Source organism: Miscanthus floridulus, chromosome 8 (genome assembly GCF_019320115.1).
Source record: "Miscanthus floridulus cultivar M001 chromosome 8, ASM1932011v1, whole genome shotgun sequence".
NCBI lineage: Eukaryota > Viridiplantae > Streptophyta > Magnoliopsida > Poales > Poaceae > Miscanthus > Miscanthus floridulus.
Window position 1 is genome coordinate 73250838 of NC_089587.1, and position 19271 is coordinate 73270108.

General features: G+C 42.1%; 1 pseudogene; it reads right to left on the bottom strand.

Moving 5' to 3' along the window:
* The window catches only part of LOC136469383 (probable L-type lectin-domain containing receptor kinase S.5), a 59866-nt pseudogene extending 40854 nt beyond the window's left edge, over positions 1-19012 (bottom strand).
* Positions 19013-19271: the final 259 nt, after the last annotated feature.

Below are 19271 nucleotides of genomic sequence, written 5' to 3' on the forward strand. Positions count from 1 at the left end.
AGATGGATGCATGCAGACAGAGAAGCTAGGCCGAAAGCAAGATTGCATATGAATCCAAGATGCGATTTTTATCCTTGTTGTTTGGTGCCTGTCCTAGCTGCCAAGGCGAACGTATAGCATGTAGAACTGTCAGGCAGATGCAGGCCGGCATATGATGCTTTTATTTGCAGGCAGGCATGGCCGGCGCCCAGTGGAGTTGCCTATGTGATGAGAAATTTTGGAGCTTTCCTTGCAGCTTCGGTATGGTCCAGCTTTATCATGCAACAACTAACATTCCCTGTCTTGCTGCTAGCTCTTGCTGAGATAGGTATAGTAGGTGGTAACTTCTTCCAGTAACTTGCATTGCTAATGCAGTGCCTGCCTGTGTAAAATAAACTGCATGCATGTGCACCAGAGGTTTTAATTTCCCTTACTTTGTCCATGTCAACAAACAATTCGAAACACCTTGGTTTTTTTCAGAACAGGTTCGAGTCAAATAGCAATCATTCAAAGCACTTTTTTTCCCATTACACTATTTTTCTTTTGGCCACTCCTAAAATTGATTTCTAGCCATGTCGACTTAGTCAATCACCTCTAAAAATATATTTTAGAATCGTTAAAATCATAATTGTAAGAAAAAAATTCCATGTGTTTGAGGGCTACTGCATTGTCATAGCTATCCTAAGCCTTGATTTTTAAATATTCCAAACGAGTGCATCAGCGGGGGATTCCAACGACCTCTTGCCTTTGTGTGCACCCTCTCCTACCACAACAACCTTGATAATGTATATCCTTTTTTATTAACATGTATGCGTCTTGTATTGAATAGTTTGGCTTCTAAATTCTTTTAAATGGAAAAAATTAACCACAAAGTTTTAGATCTTATTGAGCACAACAACTTTGATATAGGATGTCTCCATGTGAGGCTATTTGAGACATTTGAAAATTTTGAATTTCAAAATCTAAGAACCTAATATATATACCTAGGCTCTTCGCCTATCTCAAATGAAAAGGTCTTCAACTATAAAGTTTTAGATCTCGTTGCTCTCTACAATTTTCATATAAATTTTATCTTCATCCAACTCCATTTGAAAAAAATACAGGTTTATTTGTTTTGTAGCTATTTTAAGGGCGGTTGACTAAAAAATCGATTTGTAGAGGTGGTTGACTAAGTTAACACACCTCTAGAAATCATATTCTCATTATTTTCTTTAAGTCAACCACCTTTGAAAATGAATATATTTTTAAGGGTGGTTTACTTAACAAGAACCGTCCTGAAAATGTATTGTATTTTTAGAGATGGTTTGTAAGCTACCGTGCTTTTGGGACTAGTTAGAAATGGCTTGCTAAGTGAACGCCCTTGAAAAAAGTAGCAGACATCTATAAAAAAGTTATTTTCTGTAGTATTGTCACTACTAGAGAACAGACTTTAGAACGATGTCCCAATTTAGCATTAGCCTCGGCATTTTTTGCCCCCGGGACTAAAGGACCCTTTAGTCCCGGTTGGTAATACCAACCGGGACTAAAGGTCCCTTCCCAACGGTCGTCCGCGGGGCAGGGATCTTTAGTCCCGGCTGGTATTACCAACCGGGACTAAAGGTTTACCTTTAGTCCCGGTTGGTAATACCAGCCGGGACTAAAGCTTTTAGTCCCGGTTTGGGTTATGCCCCGGGAATAAAGATTAATATTTAGTCCCGGTTTGGACCCCTAACCGGGACTAATTATCCCGGCCTATAATTCTGCTCAATTCTTCCTCCCCGAGCCCGAGCCATTCCATTATTCAAACTCACTGCCTCTGTTCTTCAGCTTGCTGTTGTTCTTGCACTCTCCCCCTCCATTGGTGTTGCTCTTCGATTTTGGAGGTAACAAACTTAATCCTCTTATGTTTTATCAGTAGCTTATCTCATTTTGCGATGTAGATGCATGTGTAACTTTATATGTTGGACTTTATTATGATTTTATATGTCATTTTTAGCTCAAAATCACATGATGATTTGCATATATGTTTGGATAAACAAAAGTTAAATTAGTTCATCAAAATCACGCCTCGCTCGTCCTCGCTGGAGCACGCGCCATTCTCGTCCCCGGTGGCTTACGTGATCTTAGAATTAATTTTTCCATGAAATGAAAAACTTAGAAAATTGTTAGAAAATTGTAGAAAATCCGTACTAGTTGAACTTGCGGACCGTGTTCATGTCGGCGAGCATGTTCTCTGCCGAGCGGTAACGGACGTCAAGGAGGAGCTTTGATTCTACGAGGGAGAGCGGCAACGGTCGTGGAAGACCGTGTTCCCTTTCTCGTAGAATCAGAGCTCTTCCTTGGCCAAGTACGGTGCCGTCCGGTGGAGAAATGCTCGTCGAGATGATCACGTAAGCAAGGTCAACTAGTACGGATGGTTATTTATTGAAACATGTTTTTGAGCTATAATTTGATGGATATTTGAAAATATGAAATTTACACTAGTTTGCAAAAATAAGTATAGAAAGTAGATGACAACTGTTACTGGATCCTCGGCCTCTCGTTCGGTTGCGAAACGACTGAGGCCAGAACTCCCTCTCATTATCTGCGGCAAGTGTAAGCAGAAGATTGTGATGGAGTACCGAGTCAAGAGACAGGGACCCAACAAGGGTCGTGTTTTCTACAAGTGCCCGGATCGCGATGTGAGTTTCTTACGCATTTTATAATTATGGCTAATTGACCTGCTTTTCTTGAATATTTTTGACTAAATATTTTTTGGCTTTAATTTCAGTGGGAGGGCAATGGATGCGATGGTTGGTACTGGGAGGAAGATTATGCTACATACGTGCAGAATTTGGGTGCGCTTGAGGTAGCGGATGCTGCTGATGAGGCAGTGAGCCAGCAGGAGAAGCTTATTGATATTCAACAGAAGAATGATTTGTCTGTTTTAGTTGCGTACGATCACAAAATAATTATGTTACTGAAGTGCATTGTAGTTTTAGTTTGTTTAATGATAGTTGGGATTGCTTACGTTGTAGCCAGGCTTAGTTAATTAATCAACCGTGTGTGTGTCATTTATGTTGTGTAATAAAATACTTAATTATGTTCAAGGTTTTCATAATTTGTCGTGTAATACAGATTATGTCACGCCATTGGATGTACAATGCCGATCGTCGCTCCCAAGACTTTATAGAGGGCTTGCACTATTTCTTAGGTGTGGCCGAGGCAAATAAGCGGGATGGTTTCATATGCTGTCCATGTGCCCTATGTAAGAATTTAAAGGAATATTCAAGCTCAATGAGTCTTCATTCACATTTGCTTAAGTCAGGTTTCATGTCAAACTATATATGTTGGACTAAGCATGGAGAAAGCGGAGTCATGATGGAAGAAGGTGAAGGAGAAGATTTAGACATTGATGACATTATTGCTCAGTATGGTGCCTTTAATGATACTACAATGGGGGGAGATGAAGAAGAGGTAGCGGTAGAAGATGATCTCGGTGATGCTCTTGGCGATGCCATTCGTGATGCACAACAAGAATGGGAAAGTGAAAAAGAGAAAGTTAAGTTGGAGCGCATGCTTGAGGATCATAGGAAGTTGCTATACCCGATGGCCGAAGAGGGGCAAAAAAAGCTGGGTACAACACTGGAATTGCTACAGTGGAAGGCAAAGAATGGTGTATCCGATAAGGCATTTGGGAATTTATTAAACCTCATAAAGAAGATGCTTCCGAAGCCAAATGAATTGCCCACCACTACGTACGAAGCAAAAAAGGTTGTCTGCCCTTTGGGATTAAAAATCTAGAAGATACATGCATGTCCTAATGACTGTATCCTCTACCATGGCAATGAATACAAGAATTTGGATGAATGCCCGGTATGTAAAGCATCGCGGTATAAGATCAGGCGCGATGATCCTGGTGACGTCGAGGGTGAACAACGTCCTAGAAAGAAAATCCCTGCCAAGGTTATGTGGTATGCTCCTATAATACCACGCTTAAAACGTTTGTTCAGAAATAAAGACCACGCAAAGTTGTTGCGGTGGTATAAAGAAGACCGTAAGGTAGACAATATGCTGAGACACCCAGCTGATGGGTCCCAGTGGAGAGCGATAGATAGAGAATTTTCAGAGTTTGCAAATGAGGTTAGAAACTTAAGGTTCGCCTTAAGTACAGATGGTATGAATCCTTTTGGACAGCAGAGCACTAGTCATAGCACTTGGCCAGTTACTCTATGTATCTACAACCTTCCTCCATGGTTATGCATGAAGCGAAAGTTCATTATGATGCCGATCCTCATCCAAGGTCCGAGGCAACCTGGTAACGATATTGATGTATATCTGAAGCCATTAGTTGAAGAACTTCTAGTTTTATGGAACAAACCAGGTGTACGTGTCTGGGATGAGTACAAACAAGAACACTTTGACCTACGAGCAATGTTGTTCATAACCATCAATGATTGGCCTGCTTTAAGTAATCTTTCAGGTCAGACAAACAAAGGATATAATGCATGCACACATTGTTTTGATGACCTTGACAGTATATATTTGAAAAGATGTCGAAAGGTCGTGTACCTTGGCCATCGTCGATTCCTTCCTTTGAACCACCAAGTAAGAAAGAAAGGGAAGCATTTTAAAGGTAAGCCAGACCACCGGAAGAAGCCTCATAACCGAACCGGGGAAGATGTACTCGCAATGGTCAAGGATGTGAAAGTAGTATTTGGAAAGGGACAAGGCAGTGAATCTGTTCCCAAAGATGCTAATGGACATGCACCCATGTGGAAGAAGAAGTCCATCTTTTGGGAGCTACCCTATTGGCAAGTCCTAGAGGTCCGCAACGCAATCGACGTGATGCACCTGACAAAGAATCTTTGTGTGAACCTGTTAGGATTCATGGGTGTGTACGGGAAGCCAAAGGATTCACTTGAAGCACGCTAGGACTTGCAGTGCATGAAAGAACGAGACAACCTTCATCTAGAGAAGACAGGTGATGGACGTCATTACTTAAGTCCCGCTAGCTATACGCTTAGCAAAGAAGAGAGGGACAGCATGTTCGAATGTCTAAGCAGCATCAAGGTCCCATCGGGATTCTCCTCCAATATAAAGGGTATAATAAATGTGCCAGATAAAAAATTCCTAAACTTAAAGTCCCACGACTGCCACGTGCTTATGACGCAATTGCTTCCAGTTGCTTTAAGAGGAATTCTACCTCCACATGTACGTCTAGCCACCGTGAAGCTATGTGCATTTCTCAATGCAATTTCTCAGAAGGCAATCAATCCAGTGGAACTAGCTACTCTACAGAACGATGTGGTTCAATGTCTTGTTAGCTTTGAGTTGGTGTTCCCTCCATCCTTCTTTAATATCATGACACACATCCTAGTTCATTTGGTGAAGGAGATTAGTATTCTTGGACCTGTGTTCTTACATAACATGTTCCCCTTCGAGAGGTTTATGGGAGTCTTGAAGAAATATGTGAAAGTCCGTTCTAAGCCTGAAGGAAGCATCGCCCAGGGCTATGGAACAGAGGAGGTCATTGAGTTCTGTGTTGACTTTATTCCTGACATTGCTCCGATTGGCGTTCCCGAATCACGACATGAGGGGAGACTCAGTGGTAAAGGAACTTTAGGGAAGAAAACATATATTGGCATGGAAGACGATTATTTCAATAAAGCACACTACACAGTTCTTCAGAACTCGTCATTGGTGCATCCGTACATCGAGATACATAAGGAGTTCTTACGATCCAAGTTTCCAGGGAAGACTGAAGCTTGGATTAGGCGTCAGCACATGAAAAGTTTCAGTGGTTGGTTGCGAAAAGAATGTCAAGGCGATGACAATATTGATGAGCAACTGTATTTGTTGGCTAGGCAGCCATCGTGGCATATCCTCACGTACCAAGGGTACGAGATAAATGGGAATACATTTTACACAGGTGCCCAAGATAAAAGGAGCACCAATCAAAATAGTGGTGTTCGCATAGATGGCACAGATCCAAATGGGAATATACAAACATATTATGGCCGCATAGAAGAGATATGGGAACTAGACTACGCACCTAATTTTAAAGTCCCTTTGTTCCGGTGCCAATGGGTGAAGCTGACCGGAGGAGGGGTAACAGTCGACAAAGAGTATGGAATGACAACAGTGGACCTCAACAATATTGGATACAAAGAGGAACCATTCGTCCTTGCTGCCGATGTGAGTCAGGTGTTCTATGTGAAAGACATGTCTACAAAATCAAAGAGAGGAAAAAACGAAGACATCAACTCAATGATCAATGAGCCAAAGCGCCACATAATTCTTTCTGGGAAAATAAATATAGTAGGAATTGAAGACAAGTCAGACATGTCAGAAGATTACGAAAGAAATGTCCGAATTCCACCCTTCATAGTGAAGAAAGATCCAAGCATCATGTTAAATGATGAAGACACTCCATGGTTACGACAAGATCATAACCAAGGGTCATACGTCAAGAAGAAATTCACTGTTGTGCCCGCATGATACAACGATGCATGTTTAATATATTATGTTTTAGAGACGGATATTATGTAATATGTTTTCGGAACCCTAGATTGTCTAAAATTGAAAAGTTTTGAATACCAAGTTTGTTCATATCATCAATATCTACAATCCTTATATAGACCATTTTTTCATTTGAGAAAGCTTGAACAAAATGTAGTTCAATTTTCACAAGTGTGTGACATAGTTTTAGAAAGTCTATAAGAGATAAGGAAAATTGTGACTAGTGTTTGATAAAAATTTCTCAAATGGGAAAATGATCTATGTAACAATTGTAGATCTTGCTGAGATGATCAAACTTGGTATTCAGAGTTTTTTCATCTGAGGTCATTTAGTGTCTCATTTGAGCAAGTTTGACCAAGTCAAATTTGGTCAAATGAAAAAACAACACTTTGACCCTAGTATTATGGACTCTAAATGACTTCGAATTGAAAAGTTTTGAATACCAAGTTTGTTAAACTCAAAAAGATCTACAATTGTTGTTTTGGTCAACTTTCCATTTGAGAAAGTTTGGATGGTTCAAATTTATGATTTTTAAATTTCGACGCCTACAAACTAGTTTTCGGAACCCTAGATTGTCTAAAATTGAAAAGTTTTGAATACCAAGTTTGTTCATATCATCAATATCTACAATCCTTATATAGACCATTTTTTCATTTGAGAAAGCTTGAACAAAATGTAGTTCAATTTTCACAAGTGTGTGACATAGTTTTAGAAAGTCTATAAGAGATAAGGAAAATTGTGACTAGTGTTTGATAAAAATTTCTCAAATGGGAAAATGATCTATGTAACAATTGTAGATCTTGCTGAGATGATCAAACTTGGTATTCAGAGTTTTTTCATCTGAGGTCATTTAGTGTCTCATTTGAGCAAGTTTGACCAAGTCAAATTTGGTCAAATGAAAAAACAACACTTTGACCCTAGTATTATGGACTCTAAATGACTTCGAATTGAAAAGTTTTGAATACCAAGTTTGTTAAACTCAAAAAGATCTACAATTGTTGTTTTGGTCAACTTTCCATTTGAGAAAGTTTGGACGGTTCAAATTTATGATTTTTAAATTTCGACGCCTACAAACTAGTTTTCGGAACCCTAGATTGTCTAAAATTGAAAAGTTTTGAATACCAAGTTTGTTCATATCATCAATATCTACAATCCTTATATAGACCATTTTTTCATTTGAGAAACCTTGAACAAAATGTAGTTCAATTTTCACAAGTGTGTGACATAGTTTTAGAAAGTCTATAAGAGATAAGGAAAATTGTGACTAGTGTTTGATAAAAATTTCTCAAATGGGAAAATGATCTATGTAACAATTGTAGATCTTGCTGAGATGATCAAACTTGGTATTCAGAGTTTTTTCATCTGAGGTCATTTAGTGTCTCATTTGAGCAAGTTTGACCAAGTCAAATTTGGTCAAATAAAAAAACAACACTTTGACCCTAGTATTATGGACTCTAAATGACTTCGAATTGAAAAGTTTTGAATACCAAGTTTGTTAATTTTGGTCGAATTGAAAAAACAACAATCCTTATATAGGCCATTTTTTCATTTGAAAAAGTTGTACAACAAAAAATACTATATTTTCTTTATTTTTATAGGTTTAACAAAAATTTCCTGTCAATTTTGGTCAAAAACCGAGAAAAAATTGAAACATTGACGTTACAATAATGTGATAATAAATTTCCTATCGAATAATATTATTTTTATTAATTTTAAGTTACAAATATATTTTTGCATTAACAAAATACTTAGTATTAGTAACATTTATATTCTATATTCATAAAAGAAATTAAAAACTATAGGTTACAAAATTTTCCTATTTACAATAAATAATTAGTTAATCAATAGAATTTTTTAAAATAAATATTGCAAAGTATTGAAGTTGCTATGGAATTAATTGATTAACCTAGTATTAAACAAAATCAAAATCCCAGATCTTTCCAATTACGCTGGCGGGTTGCCAAAATTTTCGGTGCCTTCAGTCCCGGCCCAGACCAAGAACCGGGACTAAAGGGTGAGCGGCAATTTCGGTGCCCGCCCAAAATACTTTTAGTCCCGGCTAGTAACACCAACCGGGACTAAAAACCCTTTAGTCCCGGCTTGTAAGGCGAGCCGGGACTAAAGGGTTGGGCCTTTAGTCCCGGCTGGTAATACAAGCCAGGACTAAAGGGTTTTTAGTCCCGGTTGGTGTTACTAGCCGGGACTAAAGGGTCCCGGCCTATATATATCGAACGGTTTCATCTTCTACCTTTCGATCTACACGTCGATCATCGCCGCCGCCACCGCCATCTTCGATCTCGCCTCCGTCGCCCCAGCCCCGCCCGGCCGTACATCGAGCTCGTCTCTGCCGCGCCGCCGTCGTCTTCTACCCCCGCCCGGCCGCGCCATCCGCCCGGCCCCGTCTCTGCCCGCACCCGAGCCCCCTCCGTCGACCGCTTCCCGCGCGCCCGGCGGCCTCGTCGTCGAGCCCCGCCGTCTCCGCCGCCGTACGTCGTCCTCGCGCGATCGAGGTGCTCAGCTCGGCCCCGCGCGTGGCCGGCCAGCACGCCCTGCCGGCCCGCGCCATCCGCCTCGATCCACAGCCTGCTAGAGCTTAGCTTGCTCTCGGCCGGCCAATATATATTAGATTAAAATGTTAGATTTAATTAGTAGTTTTTGATATATGTTAGATTTAAATGTATTAAAATTTAATTAGTACTTTATTTAGATAGTTTTTTTAGATAGTTTTTTATTATAGTATTTGATATATGTTAGATTAAAATGTATTAAATTTTAATTAGTACTTATTTAGATAGTTTTTTTTAGATAGTTTTTTATTATAGTTTTTGATATATGTTAGATTAAAATGTATTATCTATTACTAGTTTATCTAATTTCATGTTAGATTTATTTAATTGGATTTAGTAATTATATATTCTATCTCTCTCTCTATATATATATCTAGAGAGAGATTCTATATGTATACATATGGTACTTAATTAATTATTTCTATATGTATATATACATGTACTTATTTTCATGTGTTGAGAGAGAGAGAAAATTGTATCTAGAGAGACATTCTATGTGTTATCACATGCATATCTAGAGATATAGACATATGCACTTATTTCTATGTGTTGAGAGAGAGAGAAAATATATTGTATCATTCTATGTGTATATATATACATGTACTTATTTCCATGTTTTTGGATCGAAAGTGTTTTTGATTCGATTCCAAAGCCTATACCTTATTATTGTTTATCCTTATGAAATATTATGTGTTATTATATTTAATTGGATTTAGTAATTCTATATGTGTTATCACATGTACTTATGTTATGTACCATAATAATTCTATCTATGTGTTATCTTGAAGATACAAATGGCTGCTCCGGATGATAACTTGAGTGATGACATAATGGCGGATATTATCAACGCCGGCACCAATGTGGATGTAGATGACACGAGTCAGTACTTTGCTGATTATGAGGATATCCTGAATATGCCGGTGGTTGAAGATCAACAAATTGTCGCGCAAGAAAATACTGGCGAGGTATATTCGATTATCTATCATCTCTTATAGATGCATGCGTACGTATATTTGTTGTTAATCGTTGTGTTTCTACTCATGTAGCCGGTCTCTGGATCTACATCAACCACCGACAAAAGTAGGAAAGTCCGAGGGCCAAAAAAGCCATTAGAGGGCCGTTTCATAATATCAGAATTCGACACCGACACCGGCAAACCATTGGGACCACATGCTCAGACATATGTCAATCAATGTGGGTTCATTGTAAGGGATAGGATCCCAGTTAGTGCTCGTGAATGGAAGCAGAAGATATCCGCTCCTAATGTTAGTTTTGTATCTGATCGTGATAAGAACCTAGCTTGGAGAGATATCACTCAGCATTTCACATTACAAGCAGATGATGCTTTGAAGGAGCTAGTGAGGGATTGGACAATGAAGAAGATGGCAACATTGTTCCAGAGTTGGAAGAAGACATTGTATAAAAAGTTTATCTTGAAGAATGCTACGCCGAATTTCAATGCTAAGGCGTTTGTCAAGTTGGAGTCCCATTGGGATGCCTTCGTAGAATACAAGACATCTCAAGACAGTGAGGAACGTGTGATGAGGAATCGGCAGAATGCCCGACAGAAGCAATACCATCATCGCATGGGATCAGGTGGTTATAGGAGTGCTATTCCCAAGTGGCAGAACCTAGAAGCAGAGATTACTGCCAAGGGAATCATACCTGAAACAATAGAAAAGAACTGGCCTCAACGCGCGAAGAATTGGTTCTACGCTCATGGGGGAAGCCTAGACCCAGACACTGGCAAGCTAATTTTTGGCCAAAAAATTGAGAGAGCAACACAGAGACTAGCTCGTGCTAGGGAAGAAGCTGATAGTGGTGTTTTTAAGCCCAACAGAGAGAAGGATGAATTGACATATGCCCTAGAGAATCCCGAACACGGTGGTCGAACAAGAGGCTATGGGGCGGTTCCGTGGCTACACGCATTCCCAGCAGACAAGGATACCTACAGAAGCCGCCAGAGAAAGAAGGATGAGGAGGCAGAACGAATTCGTGCATTGGAGCAATTTGTTGATGAGTCACGACAAGCATTGCTTGAATCACGTGAACGAGAAAAATCTCTTGAGGCAAGAATGCAGGAGGAGATCAAGAGGCAAGTGCAGCTAGCAATGAGTCAAATGCAATCGCAATCAACGCCGGGAGTCACCATTAGCCCCGTTGGTCAGATGAAAAGCAGTTGTGCTTCTACGGAGCTGCTAGTTATTCAAGACGACGCTGGGTTGCGCTTCCCTGTTGATGACATTACCGAGCCTCTAACAAAATGTGAGCTGCACATTCCAAATGGTAATGCATCAATCATGGTGGCTGTTGGGGTTGTATCTCCAATAGACCGAACGAAGACACCAAGAATCCATGGGTCAGTTATTCAACCTGGATATGCTAGCGTCTCGGTCGATAGAGTGCTCAAAGGTTACAGCAATGTTCCTCTTGACATTGAAGGCGGTGATGGGGAGAAGACACTAGGAGAAACAGAGAAGACATTTATTCAATGGCGCAAACGCTTCATCATCATTCCTGGGGCGCCACCGCTTCCCCTACCTCACCCTAGGTACGAATGAAAGTGAATGAAATATTATTTTCCATTAATTTTCTATTGGCTTCAAAAATAATTGACACACAAATTGTTTTTATAGCAGGGTCTCTCCCCAGCCTAGCCTAATCATTCATTCCCCATCTCATCACAGCATCGCGGGGGGCGAGACGACTTCATCCCCACGGCGATCGCCAACTCCTACACCGGCCCCATCGCCTCCACAATGATCTCCAACTCCTACACCAGCCCCATCGCCTCCACAACGATCTCCAACTCCTACACCGGCCCCACCGCCTCCACAACGATCTCCAACGTCTCCACGCCGGTCTCCACCAACACTGGCCTCATCGCCTCCACGCCGATCTCCAACACCGCCCCCACCCCCTCCACAGCGACGCACTACAAAGACGTCTAAGGTCCCGGCGGCAAAGAAGACCCCAAGAAAAAGAGTTATTTCTCAAGAAATACTTCCTGAAAAGACTGATGAGCAAATAGCAGCTGAAGAAGACAAAAAAGTAAAAGATTTTTTTATAGATATCAAAAACAAGAGTCAAGCAAAGCTTAAGGAGAAGCCGTACTTTTACATACCACGAGATGTGCTGAGGCAGAAGGTCGATGCTCACAAGAAAAAGATGATTGAACTTCGTAAGCCTTCGCCACTATCAGACTATGACCGCTCCCTCGTGAAGTCACATGATGCAGATAAGAAAAGGAAAAGAGCATCAGGGAAGGATGTCCCACAGCTCGGACAACAGAAGCAACCAATGCAAAATCTTGTTGTTGCTAATGAATATGGTTCCAACATAGAAGTCTATCGACCAGACAACTCTGGAGAAGTGTCGGTTCAAGCCCTTAATGCTTTTTTTAAAGATACTGGTTTAACCTTGGATCAATTGACGGGCAAAGCTCCAATCCAGAACCTGGAAGTTGATACCTGGAAGACTTATAAATATGGCAAAAGTCTATACAACCCTGCGGCTCTGAATGAATTGGGTACGCAAATGTACTTGCTCAACAAGTGGTACATGCAGGCGTGTGGCAGGGGTGAGCAGTGGATCTTTGTCAGATTTAGAGACCATCATTACTTCCGTGGCGATGACATCTTACATATTAGTTTCGAAGAATTGCATCAACTATTCCACTTGGACGCTCTGGACAAATCAATCATGAGCTCCTTTTGTTTGTAAGTGATTCTTACTTTTATTTAATAAACTCACTTCCATGCGTACGTGTATATAATTATCCTCACATGTAACTTATATTTATATATAGATTCCAGATGTCAGAGCTCCAAAGAATACAAGACACCAGTGTTGGCTTCATTGATCCTTATATCGTATTCAAAACCGATATTATTGTCAAGGACTACTGGGTATCTGAAGCACAGACGAATATCATGAAGTTCTTCGTGAAGCAGCACGACAAGACAACAATACTTTTCCCGTACAACTTTGAGTAAGTGTTAATAATAATGTAGTCTACACATTTTATGTAATATCAATACAACTTATATGCATGTACGTGTGTGTATAAACCAATGCAGTTTTCACTGGATACTCATTGTCATTGAGTTAAACTCAAGTCGGTTACTAATCTTTGACTCGTTGAGAAAAGAACGGGCACTATACCAAGATATGATAGACATTATCCAGGGGTAATTTTGATCTCTCGCGCACAACTATTATTGAATAGACTTTGCCATAATTTATTAACGATCGTACATTATTGGTCGCACAGGGTTTGGAAAGAGTTTATTCGGCAACATCGCAAGGATTGCAAGGCACCACTTAATGTAGTTGAAATACCAGTAAGTTGTACTATATACACTTCCCCACGTGTTTAATTACTATATCGTACTTCAATTTACGTGTGAGATGATGAGAATAATCTTCTTCTCGTACAGTGGTGTTTGCGGCAGGAACCAGGTAATAACTTGTGTGGATACTACGTTTGTGAATTTATCACTGCGCACATAAGAAGAATTCCTGAAGATGTCCTCAGAGTACGTATATATCAATTTTTATTTATTTTTAAATGAATATATATACATATATGTGTATTAATACTTTTCCTTTTATTTCAAATGCAAGACTGAATGGTTGAAACGAAGGGTCATGCAAAAAGACCATCTGAAAGCAGTTCAAGAGTCAATAGCAGGATATCTTCTAGAAAAAGTGCTAAATCCCAACGGCGAGTTCTACTTTGATCTTAAGGAATAAATGATGTAAATTAAATGTTTATTGATATCGTTATTTTCGAGAACAAGATTATGAAAGTGTTATATATACATATATATATATATATCTATAATATATATAGTTTCATACTTTATTCGAATATAATAATGCTCAAGATGAGAATTAGATGTAATTATATGCATGCGTGTATTTATATTAGCAACGTAGAATACGTACATAAAAACATATTATATATTAAACAAATACGTGTAACTGAACTGAAAACAAATTAAACAAAAAAAAAGAAAAAGAAAAGGAACCTTTAGTCCCGGTTGGGGTTACCAACCGGGACTAAAGGGTGAACCATTAGTCCCGGTTGGTAACCCCAACCGGGACTAAAGGGTGCGCCAGGTTCGCTCGGCTGGAGGGCCTTTAGTCCCGGTTGGTGTTACCAACCGGGACTAAAGGTCCCTCTTTAATCCCGGCTCGATGACCCGGGACTGAAGGTTCCACCTTTAGTCCCGGGATCGTTGTCCCGGCGCGGTAACCAGGACTAAAGGTTGTTACCGCCCGGGACAACAGGTCCATTCTGTAGTAGTGTGTGTGTATAACGGGCCTCCGGCCTATTTTCAAAGGCGGGCCTCATAAATATGCGTCTTTGAAAATAGTATTTATAGAGATGTTTGCTTATGAGGCCCACCTCTGAAATGGAACGATTTTCAGAGGCAAGCCTCTTTAGCCATCCATGCCTTAAAAAAAGGTTTAAAGAGGCAGGTGTTGGGCGTGACAAATTTAGGACATCCTCTAAAAATAGAGTATGGTGTCTCAGTGTGACCTGTAGAAGGTTGGTGCCTTATATATGCTTATATGCTAAACAATAACAAGTTTACAAACGTGATGCTATGTAACCGACAAGCTATTTTGCTACAACATCTTAATCTTTCTTATTTCTCCATTCAGATTAAACTGTCTATTCTTTTCTTACAAAAAATATATATATCATTTTGTAGTACAGAACGAATATAGTGTGAGAACGTTTTTGAGATATGAAAATAAGAAGCTACAAGAGGTAAAATTTATACACTAAACTTAATTTGACTTTTCCAAAATAAAATACACATCGTGTTCCTTCGTGATGGAGGTAGCTGCTGATATGATTATGAGACCACTATTCTATATATGTTGATAACATGCGCTATTCCTTCCATGCACATGTACCTAACCCTCACTTCCATTTCAGGAAAGCAGTATATAGTAAACAAAGATTTGAGAGGTAATTCATTGAATAAGTTAGCTTCTGGCTTCTGCTGTTGACCTTTGGAAGGTTTGTATAGTACTACTTCTGCCTTGTGCTTGTACTAAACAAGGAGAAGGCAGCAAGTGGCATCTCTGTAGGATGAGTTGGCAGCCAAGGATACCTCCATTTCTGGTGGGGGAGAGATACATATTAGTGGGGTTCCAACTTGATGATATCTGTTCTTGAAACTTTGGCCTCCCAGAGAAGTATAAATCAATATCTTCTGCCCTAGGTAGTGTTTAGTTCCCAAAATTTTACAAAATTTTTCAAGATTCTCCGTCACATTGAATCTTTGGACGCATGCATGAAGCATTAAATATAAATAAAAAATAAAACTAATTACACAGTTTAGACGAAATTCACGAGACGAATCTTTTAAGCCTAATTAGACTATGATTGGACACTAATTGCCAAATAACAACGAAAGTGATACAATACTATTTCCCAAAAAATTTCGCCAACTAAACACCACCCTAGTAAACTGTCTTTCTGCTTCCTGTCCTAATAGTTTATATGTATCCATGTGCAGAGATATCCACACAAATCTGAACTCACTAGATGCTGCCCCATAGACATGCTTACAGTCTATCTAGCAGGCACAATCTAGCTGGATACATATAGTAATGCTGCATGCTGGGTGCCATGTGATGATGCCCAAGCTAACTTGGGATTGTGTTTCCTCGATTCCAACTCGCAATATGCAATGCAGGGGCACTGGTTGTTGCTGTAACATCAACAACAAATGGGAAAGGAAAATGAATGAATGAGAGAGAGAGAGAGAGAGAGAGAGAGAGAGAGAGAGAGAGAGAGAGAGAGAGAGAGCATATCTAGTTCTGTCAAGCTATTAGAAACACAATGGATACAGATTTTATTATGTACATACCTCTTAAATTGCATTGTATGTGTGTCTAGCTAGCTAGGTATGGACATGTAGCAACGTTTATTTTTCCCATTATAAATTTACATATATACTCCAAGGAGACATATATAATTGCTAGAGTTGAATGTAAACAATTCAATGCCCATAATAAATGGTGCTTTATTATACAGCAGCAGATCTCCATCTTCTTTATATATTCATACATATCAGACTGAAATACATAGTAAAGTGTGGAAATAAAGGGGGTTAAAAAACAAACAAAGAAGAGATCATACTGTAGCTAGGGCAACTAGGGTTCCATGCACTTAGCCGCTTTGTTCAAAAGGAACTTGCCTTAAAAGAGGCAAATGAGAATATATACTAGTACCATTTCAGGGCCGGCCTTTTTCTTTTAGAGAAAGCACACGTACGTGCGTTTGCAATGTCTACTATCAAATAAAGTGTGTAGATTGTAGAACAACAGTAACTAATCTAGGGATTGCATACTCGATCGTGCATGTGTGTGTGTATATCGATCGACAGGATGGTGTACGTGTCAGTTATATATGTTGAAGCAGTGACGGTACTGCTTGTGCTGTTGACTTGACTACACCTTCGCACAGCTGACAACTTCAGCCCTATAGCTGCTAGCTGCACAATAAACTAGTATAAGCCTGCAATCGATGCAGCAGAGGCACGGTGATTAAGCCCATGTTTAGTTGCTCCTTAAAAACTTTACACCCTATCACACCGAATATTTGAACACATACATGGATAATTAAATATAGGCTAAAAAAATAACTAATTGCACATACTGCTATTACTATACAAGATGAATCTTTTAAGCCTAATTAGTCCATGGTTTGACAACAAAGTGCTACAGTACACACATGTGCTAATGACGGATTAATTAGGCTTAATAAATTTGTCTCGCGGTTTACTGACGGATTTTGTAAATTATTTTTTATTAGTATCCGAACACCCCATACAACACCTCATGTAACATCCGATGTGACACCCAAAAATTTTACACCATGGATCTAAACACCACCTAATATATTTACATGAGGTATATGCATCGTAGGCCCTTGAACTTGTCTCGTGGTGTCACTTAGGTCCACAAACTCTCTAATCGTACTTCTGGCACCCTAATGTTGTTTAAGTATGCCACTTAGGTCCATAACTCATCGGATCAAGGTTTTTGCCGACGTGGCGGGGACAGAGCGCACGTGAGCCGCGCGTGAGCCTGGTTTGGGCGGCCACACGAACCGGGGCTTGAACAGTGGCACCTCGGGTGGCGGCGCGGCCTTGGTTAGGACCTGCAGCACCTGTGACATGGTGGGCCGGTCACCCGGGTTGGGACTGCTGCACGCCAGCGCGAGCAGCAGTAGGCGTCCGGCCTCGTCGTGGTCGAACTCGTCGGCACCGAGGCTCTGGTCCACGGCGCTGAGCAGCGCGCCGCGGCCGTGCATCTGCCACACCTAGTCCGACAGCAGCGGGCACCGAGGATCGCCGGCGCGGAGCGCAAGCTGCCCCGTGACCACCTCCAGCACGAGCGCACCAAACGCGAACACGTCCGTCTCCCGCGACGCCTTGTGGCCGACGGAGTACTCGGGCGCGATGAAGCCGCATGTGCCGGCGACGTGCAGGTCGGTGAAGGCCTCGCGATTGTCGTCGAGCACTCGTGCCAGGCCGAAGTCGCCCAGCCGCGCGCGGTAGGACGCGTCTAGCAACACATTGCTGGCCTTGACGTCGCGGTGCACCACCATGTGAGTGTACTCGTGGTGCACGTAGTGAAGCCCTGCCGTGACGTCGCCCACGATGGCATACCGCCTCGCCCAGCTCAGCACGGGCCACCGCTGCTCGTGGACGCCGTGCTGGAACAGGTGCTGGTCCAGGCTGTCGTTGGGCATGTACTCATACACCAGCAACAGTTGCCCTTTCTTGTAGCACCAACCTGACAGAAATGCAAGCGACACAGTGCTCGTCAGATCAGATTGGAAAAAGAACAAGACGCATCTCATCGTCCAGTGGACATCACTGCACGTTCGCGCGCAGCTTCCTGGCGAGGAAGAAGGCGGTGACGCCGACCGCGACGACGGTCACCGGCACGACAACGGCGACGATGACGACCCACATCGTGCTCTTCTTCTCCGGGATGACCTCGATCGACAGCGTCCAGTCGAGGATGCAGTTGAGCTCAAAGTCGGTGCCGGTGGACGCGGTGAAGCCGATGTACGCCTTCTCCGAGACGTGCTCGCTGAGGTCCAGCGGCGAGTCCAGCACCGGGGACACCGGCTTCGGCTTGCCTTGGACGCCCATGTACACGGACACGTGCCACGCCGCGCCGTCGTACTCGACCCAGGCCGTGTAGTTGGTGGGGTTGCTGCTGTTCGTGGTGATGCGGAACGCCGTCAGGCTCACCGTCTTGACGGACACGATAGAGCCGACGTTGAGGCTGACGTGGTTGTCGTTGGGATCGTAGTCCTGCTTCGCGGTGTCAAACTCGACGGCCATGAAGCGGTTCCTCGCCGGGGTTGGGTTGGCCTCGAGCGTGGCGTTGGTGAGGCCGAGGTAGCCACCGTAGCTGCCGAGGGGCGGCTCATCGCTGGATGGCCCGATGAAGGTGAGCCCCTCATCGGGCCATGGCGATGAGTCCAGTAGGTGGAACACGTTGATGGAGAAGGTGCTGTTGAACGACACGACCTGGATGCACGGGGCCATGGCACTACCACTACCATTGTCGACGTGGCGCCACATGGTGAAGCGGTGCTAGAGGAGCACGGAGCCGGACTTGTTGACCATGATGTCCTGGTAGCTACCGACATTGCCGGTGTCCGAGGAGACTTGGATCACGCCCTGGTAGATGCGGGCCTCCCTGCTGAACGCCAGCTCCTTTTGCTCCGGTGAGTTGCCCTCCTAGAACGACGTGTAGTTGTAGGTCTCCACCTCCAGCACTGGCAGCGGTTGTAGCTGCCCATGCCCTGGCTCCTGCACGCGGTAGACGACGGCGTGGAGGCAGAGCAACGAGAAGATGAGGAGGCAGTCAGGTAGAGGTGATAGAGCAGTGCGACCACGTCCATGTCCACGTCCGCCGCCGCATGCAGCAGGCGCCATGACCACTCACGTGTGGCTGAAAGCTCTAGTTTGGTTTTGGTTAATTGATGAAACCCTAAGTGCTAACCTAGTTTATCAAAGTGACCATGAGATAGGTCGCACTATTCCAAGTGACGAAGCAATGACGAAGATCATGACAATGGTGATGGCATGGTTATGATAAAAGGCTTGAACTTGGAAAAGAAGAAAGAGAAAAACAAAAGGCTCAAGTCAAAGGTATAAAATGAAGGAGCCATTTTGTTTTAGTGATCAAGACACT